We start from the raw sequence: 8,433 nt of genomic DNA, 5'->3' as shown, positions 1-8,433 counted from the left end.
TCACGACTTTTATAGTGTTTGACCTCGGGAACACAAGTGTCGGTGGTATGGACGGACGGTACGGGCGGGGCTTGCCCGTACCGATGCCCGTTAAAGCCCCTGGAACCTCCTTTCCGAGCATAGTCAACTTCCCCATGCTCCTGACGCGATTTGCTTCAGTAATTGCAGGTCCATTTGCCATTATGATGTGGTATCCTGCACAACATCCAAAAATAGAAGAGATTTCACATCTTTTCATTGATTAGGCATTAGTGGCAAGTTGAGAGGTAAACTTACTTAATTTCTTGACTTAGCTAGGGGTTTAAACACGAAAAAATATGGCGTATTTCACATCCATCAACTTCCCCAAGCTTAAACTTGATCATCCTCGATCAAGAAACCAAGAACCATAAGGAACTTGGCGTTTAAACCAAAACAATAAGAAATAAAAGTCTCTTACAAGTGGTAGCCTTATGGGTCCAACACTTCTTCCATTTGGAAGCTTAGAATAGTTAGAGAAGTGCCAAGAATATGATACAAGCATTGGTAACTCGAGACAATCACAATAAAGATTATAAGTATGAATAGCTAATTTTAGAAACAATCACTCTAGCTTAAATAGTTAACTCTCAGTTTGCCAAGGAACATTGGAAGCTCATTATCATCAAATTAAATATGAGCATTCATGTCTAAAGAGGTATAAGCAATGAAGTATCTCAATTACGCCCACATCAATTGATCAAGGCTATCAAAACACTTACTCGCCATTCATTGCCTTTCAAGAATATAGTCATCTAACAAAGAACGAGTCCATGCCAAGACTTGGGAATTGATATCTTTCGAATTCCTTTGACAGTTTCCAAGTAAAAAATCAAGAATGACTTCATATGACTGTGACAATCATGGGGCCAGTGGTGCTAGTAACCCAAGAGTGTGCGCAACAGTCGTGTTGACACGCATAAAGCAATATGAGACAGTAAATCACGTGTCAAACACGCATAAAGCAATATCTCACATTTACATACAACCTTACATCTTGGCATGAATCTCAGCTACCACTAGACTTCAATTCCATCAAACAACTCCTATCAGGAGTGCTATCAATTCTATCACAATATCTATGGAGTTAAGTATCTTCATTCAAAGTTAAACCCTCAAGACAATTGGTCATCATACAAGTCATAATTTTAAGAGTTCTTCTTCTTGTACTTGTTTGGAAATATTATTTCCGAGGCAAGACTCGGTTAACTAGATGAACTAGAGTAAGAACTTTCACAATTAACTAAGCATACAAATAAATCTCTACTCCAATTATTTCAAATCACTCACACTGGCACAATATCTTAACAAGTCTACTGATGAGCATAAACAATTCAAACTTCGAAAGTGGGATACATAAGACATATCTCTTGTAGATGGCTTCAGATTTCTCTTTCTTATGATGTGTTACTTCAAAAATCTTAGTAGATCTCTCTCATAAATAATATCAAGCAAAGAGGCATTAAAAAATTCATCTCTTTCAAGAACAGGGATAAAAGGAAAAATATTTTGATTTTTTTGAATTGGGATAGAAAGGGAAAAATAAACGAGAACAGCGACAAAGTAAGGAACTAAAAGAAACAAACAAAAAAGGAAAACAAACTAAAACAAAAAGCAAATAAAAAAGCAAAGTGTTGGAACAAACCAACACGAGTGTTTCAAATCTCTCTCATAGAGCTGGAGTACGAATTTATTCAACACAAATAAAAATGCTTGAGGAACACATCCCCAAGCTTAGGCTTTTGCAAGCCCTCTTGGTGAGCTCATTGTGGTGGAGGATAGTTCCCACTGTTCAATTGGCTGCTCCAGTGAGTGAACTGGGAACTAAGTTTGGTGGTGTGGTCTCGAAGGTTCATGGCGTGGTTGCTCAGGTTATCAATGCTTCCTTCAAGCGCGTACATGTCCTGGTAGGTGGTGAAGTCATGGAGTGGATGCTGCTCATGCCCGGTCCTTGTGGTTCTTGTTAAACGTCTTCTCCTTATTCTGGTTCATCTTGTTGTGGGGTAGATTCGCCTCAACCTACACATCATAATGCAAACGCCTTTCCTCGAGAGAGAATATACCATTAGGCAGAGGGGCAGCGATCGAGAGATCAGCTCCCGGTATATTGAAGTAATATCTACCATCTACTTTTCTAATCATACCACATGCATTCAGAGCAGTTGAACCAAGGCGGCGAGGGCCTTCCAATGCTCGTAAATTATTTTACATCGATGTTAAGCCTTCTTGCCAAGACGGTTATGACTCCACCTCCGTATATGGGGCCACGAGCTTCAAGTGCTTGGTGGTGCAAGTAGAGAACAAGAAATGGCACCCAAGTTTGGGCGGAGGTTGCATTCTGGAAATGCAGCCTTTGTGAGGACCATCATGTCCTCCTCATTGAGTCTTGTGAAATCACCTCGTCCCTGCAAGGTGTTAGCGATAACATAGTAAAACTATTTAATAGTAGGGAACTCAATAGTATTTCCCCGAGGAAGTGTGCTAGGTATTGTCATCCTAGAAAAATACGTGGTAGGTGAGGGTTCAAAGAAAAGCAAGCGTCGGGGTTTGCGATGGCACTATTCTCAAAGCCAAAGTGGTTGCACCACTCATCCAAGGTCAAATCATACTCACGGTTCATCAAACGGAAGGATATCCGGCCAACTCCGGGTTGATTCTCCTCAGTTTTGTAGTAGCGGTTCGCCGTGTGCTTTAGAGTACTGAGGAATTCGTGTGTCAAGCGGCGATAAGTGGTAACCTCCTGAAAACAAAAGTCAAGCCGACCAATATTGTTGCAAAGAGTAATAAAATCATTGTGTAAGCCTAGTTGGTTCAGAATATGGGGCATGCCTATTTTGTCGACTTGATCTCGTGGTCCTTGAGACGGTTGAAATGGTTGAGTCGACGGCGATCTTCAAACCGGATACCGAGCGAAGCGGGTGCGTCTTCAACCGGTAGTGCAGACTGTGCAGCCACAGCGCGTGAGAGGCTCCTTGTGTTCATCTAAAAATTAATTAGTAGTTTAGTACCTTAAGCACATGTTAACAAAAATTTAACTAAAAATAAAAATCCGATCCAATAGAAATAGACATATGATCATCCTCTACACATCTTATAAAAGAATCTCCTCTAAAATTGCGATCTAGCATGCTCATTAAGGTGATGAAGTTCATAATATGACCTAAGTCTAGATTGATAATAAAAAAGCTAGAACATGCATTCGCGAATAAAAAGTTGGGGATCGGAGGAGAAACATACCATGCTTCGAGGGAGTGCAAGGAATCGAATAAAAAATAGAAGAATTTGGGGATCTAATGGAGTAGGTATTGAGTTTGGAGGAGGAAGAGAGAGAGAGAGATTATGAAAATTTGGGTTGCATACATGTTCCTTGCCGGTTTAAGTCATCTGACACGTAGTACGGGCGCGTTGTACGTGTGTATTCCCCCCGTACCAGGTGCAACCATCTTGGGATAGGTCGGCCGACGTGGTACGGTAAGGTGGTACGGCCGTGTCCCCCCGTACCGACGCTAGGTAAACTTACATAACGTTTTTGAAGAATTGATGTTTTCGTCGTCGAAGCGGTATGGGCGCATGGTATGGCTGGCCCTGACCGTACCGATGGTCGCCAAAGTTACATGTTTCGATGAAATCTTCAACTTCTCTCTATCGTGGTCGCGGCTGTGGTACAGGCGCATGGTACGGGCTGGTGCGACCATGCAAATGATCGTCAAAGTCAATGGAACCTGCGAAAATCAAATATTTATGTGCAATCTTCACGTGCCTTTATGCATCAACATTACCTCGAAAATAGCTAAGGAAAAACAACAGTATATATCAAGAATGCGCAACCGTTAGCATCGAAAATCAAAAAGGCATTGTTGCTTAACTTCTTCTCCTATTTTCCAAGGATCTCATGAACACTCTTTATTAAAAACCAAAAAACCAAATAAAACTAAATATTAAACTTGAACAAGAACTAGATAGAAAAACTTTATTGAGCATGGGTTGCCTCCCATGAAGCGTGATGACCCACAAGTATAGGGGATCGCAACAGTCTTCGAGGGAAGTAAAACCCAATTTATTGATTCGACACAAGGGGAGCCAAAGAATATTTGTAAGCCTTAACAGCGGAGTTGTCAATTCAGCTGCACCTGGAAACAGACTTTCTCGCATTAGTTTATCAGTAGCAACAGTTTTATAGCAAAGAGCCGTAGTGAAATATAAGCAGTAGTGTACTAAGGACATCAGTAGTGATTTTAGTAAACAGCAGGATTAAAATACTGTAGGCATAGGGATGGATGCGAGCCAGATTACTCTTTATCATGAATATTGTTTAACTTATTTTTATGAGTTATTATGCATACAAAACGTATTGTCAAAAAATATATCTGAGAGATCTGCCCGAGCTACATATTGCTTTTTTTTAAAGAAAAAAGGTTATTTCAAAGTTTCGAAAAATACTTAAAAAATCTAGATTTAGATAATGTTGTATTCTTGCAATGCGTAAAATTATGTCTGAGCTTGTATTTTTTCATACTCACGAAAATAAGATATTTTTTAGAACACTACATTTTCTACATGAACATTTAATTCTAGATTATTATGGAACTTACTTCGATTAAAAAAAGCAGGTACATGTAGCTCGATCTATATTTGTGGTTTCCCTTGAGAAACATGATTATATTCTCGTATAACAGTATTTCAGTTTGGTGAATTAGATAGTTTCTAAGATACTTTTTAGAGCAATAATAACATACCAACCGTCTTCAGGTTTCATGTGCATCATGGAAAATGAATCATAGTGTAGCGTAGTACCAATTCCGGCTTTCTTTTCGGTTCCTCACCTTTGATGTGCATAATTCACCAATAGTCATTTTTATGAACTTAACATTGACGACCCGTATGTCACCTTTCTCCACACAAGTCATTATTTACCATATTGCAGGTGTATTTGTTTATTACTGCAATGTTGGCTCTACATGTTTCAACCAATACTCATGTTACTAATTTTCTTTGTCACATATCCTTTTAAGGCAATGTAACTATCTTCTGAAAAAATGCTAAAACATTGTCTTTCTAAATGTCGTCTTAACATATACTTTTTCTTACCATATCCACGTTTTTTTGGGTTGATCATAGTTAATTCCAACCATTAGTTTTGTATACACGACAACACTATTGTTCCTTAATCCACACGAAACAACACTGTCATCCACACCCCGATTCTTCAGATGCATAACCATGCATGCTTCGTATGTTGTTTTTGTAAATATGTACACTTTTATTCTTTCAGTTGCAGTGCAGGCTCTGTTTGTGTTGACCTATGAATTTACAGACACAATCCCGTGCACATGTAAGCAACATGTACAGGCGTTTATAGTATTACTTTGTTACACATGCTCTATCATAACATCTTAAATGCTTACAACTTATTCCCAGCTATCATTTTAATTATTTGCATTACATTTTCATGTTGAGTTTGCTAGGTAAGGAAATTAAATTGTATAAAAATTTATTCCGAATTTAGGAGTTTATGGATTTCACATGGAGTATGTTCAAATTTTTATTAGTTGTATTATATATCCACCTAATAAATCAAGATTCATTGCCACAACAAAATTTAGAGTCAACTTCTTTTTAAGAAAATTGTAGGATGAGATGAGTCCATGTATGGTGAATTATTTTGGTTTATATATGCACAACCACATATGAGACGTCGATCTTTTGAACCTTATCATAAACTGATCCTTGGCGTTAGCTAGAGGTTGATGGTGGTATTTAAACCCTATTGAGTCATCTATTTTTAATCAAGTGGATTCTATATGGAAAATTCAATACATTGGCCTATGTAAGATACATGTAATACATGATCGCATATTTTGACTATATAATTAAACTGCGAGAATATACCTTAAAACATATAGATAGGCCAGCTAATTTGACAAAAAAAATATAGGTTTACTTATTTCACAAAATAAATATAGGCTAGCTGCTAACTGGTAGATGATGTATCACACGATGTTAATCAAATGTACCTGTTTGCAGCTGCTAAATGCACGGTAGTCGATGCCAGTATAGGCGTCCTTGAAATGTGATAGGAAGTCATGTTTGGGGCCAGAGTCAACACCGATAAAGGCTGCCTGTTCCGAGACAGCGGCTTGAGCGTCGCTGGGTCGGCATGCCTAACTGCATGCCCCGACGTGATCGCGATGTGTAAGGTCTTGGTTGTCCAGTGCCAGTTGTTGCAAGATCATAGAAGCTCAAGAACATACGACGGACGACAGGAGATAATCGTCATCTCTTCCCAGTGTCCTTCTAATCATTTTTAGAGGTCCCTTCTAATAGATTTGATAGTGCATGTCTCTGGCTTTCTGTCCAACATATGTATTTTCGCTATTTGTTTTCTCTTCTCTTGTGTCCATGATCAATACGATCTTGACTCCAGATCTGAGGTAAGGAATAAGCATCACAAATGGCGACGTAGAATTGTAAACCTAGCTGATCTGAAAGTCATACAGAAAAACATTATTGGTTACCTCTGGGATATATTACTCATATATGTCAGCTCTACGCATCCTTCTAAGTAAAATATTGGCATGCCATTTCCATTCGCTTTGGAGTTGAATGCTGAAGAAAAGTGAGGTATGCAATAATAAGTACTCTATGTTTTCCCTAGATTATAGAACGGAACATGGGAAGCAGTTATCAACAGAAGGTAGCCCATCCAATACCTTACTGAATTATTAAGATGCATCATATTTCTCTCCGATTTAATTAAACTATGGAACACTGAAAGAATTGTTGCAAAAGAAGGGAGCACAATAATATACTAACCGATTTTGTATTTCACATTGAAGACACAATTCCAATGCAGCAGCACCTAGATATTTCTAGTATTAAATATATATTGAAGGAAATTTAATGTCACTATGCCACAACTGATACTCCCGCCCTCCCATATTAGGATGTTATTAATTTTGGTCAAAGTTAAAAATATTATACAGTTTGGCAAAATATATAGAATAAATATTAGCATCTACAATATCAACTTAATGTTATTCGAACCATCATGAAATATGTTTTCATATTACATGCATTAGGTATTGTAGATGTTGCTATATTTTTATGTACAGTTGGTCAAATTTAAGTTGGAATTTACCCAAAACTAATATGTATCCTAATTTGGAGAGGAGGGAGTATATCTGTATATAACACTATGCCACTGAAATAGGCTATATATTAACATAAATAAATTCTCTTATCTTTATTGGTTCAATAAAAAATCTAAATATAGTATTGGCCTGTTTTGTTGTATTTATAAAATTGATTCTTCAAAAGGTACATACTTTCGTTGATAATCATCAATTGCAGGCATGCACGACATTGTAAGCAAAACACACTCTCACTCTATCTGAAAGTAAATTCAGTGTACAAAATCTGAGTGTCTATATGCACGACATTGTAAGCAAAACACACCCTCACTCTATCTGAACGTAAATTCAGTGTACAAACCTGAGTGTCTACTTAATAATTTGAAATATTGAACGACCAGATATAGTGACAATGGTGAACTGGGGAATGACCCAATTGGGTTCTCCAGATCATATAATTAAATTCACAATTCTGAACGTGTTCAATCCTGGAGAAAGCATGCCTTATCTTTTCTCGGATATACATGAATTAATCATAGTAGTACATACCTGAAACAAAAGGAAAAAATTGTATATTAGCTTAAGTAATTAAGCCCGCAAGGTGCTTCTATTGCTAGAGATCCTCCAAGCGCTCCAGCTGAAAACTTACTTCACATACGTTTCACACACTCAACAGCCCGAAGCCCAGAACAGCCAGGCAAAGAATTATTAGCACATCAGGGTCAAAAAAGAATTATTAGCACACAGAAACCACAGCCAACGCCAATCTAAATTCGTGGCAATCCTTGCTGGTGAAAACTGCACCCTTCTGCCTGCTTTCAGATCCACGCTAGGTGCTTTGCTTGCTTGGGAATCGAGACTGTCCACGGAGCACAGAAGAATACGTGCTACTTTTTTTGTATCGGTGGCGCCATGGTAAACAATCCGCACAACACCCGGGAACGCGCCGAGAGGAAGAGAACTGAAGGGGTATGCAGCAGCCACGGACAAAGAGGGAAAAAAGGCGACGGAGACGGAAGATCCGGCAGAGCTCGTGCGGAGCAGCGGCGATGGCGGCCTGGAGGCGGCAGGATAGGCGGCGGCAGATCCGACTTGGAACCCTATGGTGGATCGTGAGAATTGTTTTCGTTTCTGCCTTCTAGACACGTACACGTGGGTTAGAAGGACATCGTGTGCGCATATAAAAATCTACACCCGGAGAGCGTTACGAAATTAATCTTGACCATTGTTATTGATTTGCTTAGGCGTAGCTAATCTACACCGTTGATTGTTTGTTGTTTTAATA

This window comes from Lolium rigidum, unplaced genomic scaffold, assembly GCF_022539505.1.
Source record: "Lolium rigidum isolate FL_2022 unplaced genomic scaffold, APGP_CSIRO_Lrig_0.1 contig_38547_1, whole genome shotgun sequence".
Classification (NCBI taxonomy): Eukaryota; Viridiplantae; Streptophyta; class Magnoliopsida; order Poales; family Poaceae; genus Lolium; species Lolium rigidum.
This window is presented reverse-complemented; position numbering follows the sequence as displayed.